Source organism: Chaetura pelagica, unplaced genomic scaffold (genome assembly GCF_000747805.2).
Source record: "Chaetura pelagica isolate M959 unplaced genomic scaffold, ChaPel_1.0 scaffold446, whole genome shotgun sequence".
NCBI classification, from domain to species: domain Eukaryota; kingdom Metazoa; phylum Chordata; class Aves; order Apodiformes; family Apodidae; genus Chaetura; species Chaetura pelagica.
Window position 1 is genome coordinate 47,706 of NW_009953498.1, and position 256 is coordinate 47,961.

At 48.4% G+C, this 256-nt stretch overlaps 1 protein-coding gene across 1 annotated transcript in view; it reads right to left on the reverse strand.

The window, feature by feature from the left end:
• The window catches only part of LOC104390216 (rho GTPase-activating protein 39-like), a gene marked incomplete at its 5' end in the record, with an annotated part of 60,259 nt that overhangs the window by 28,335 nt on the left and 31,668 nt on the right, over positions 1 to 256 (reverse strand).

Consider the following 256-nt stretch of genomic DNA (forward strand, 5'->3'; position numbering starts at 1 on the left):
AGCCATTCTCCAGGACTGGAGAGGGGATCCTACAACTCCCATCCTTTTGGGGTCAAATAATACCCAATACCTAAAATTGATGTCTCTATCATGACCCAAAACCAGCTTGGGACCTGGGTCCTCTTCCAGCATGAGGTTGTTTTTGGATCCAAAGCTACTTGAGAAGCCAGAAGTATCTGCAGATGGCGATGGTGAAATCATGGAATGGTTTGGGTTGGGAGGGCCCTCTAAAAGGACCATCCTGGAGCTGCTGAAC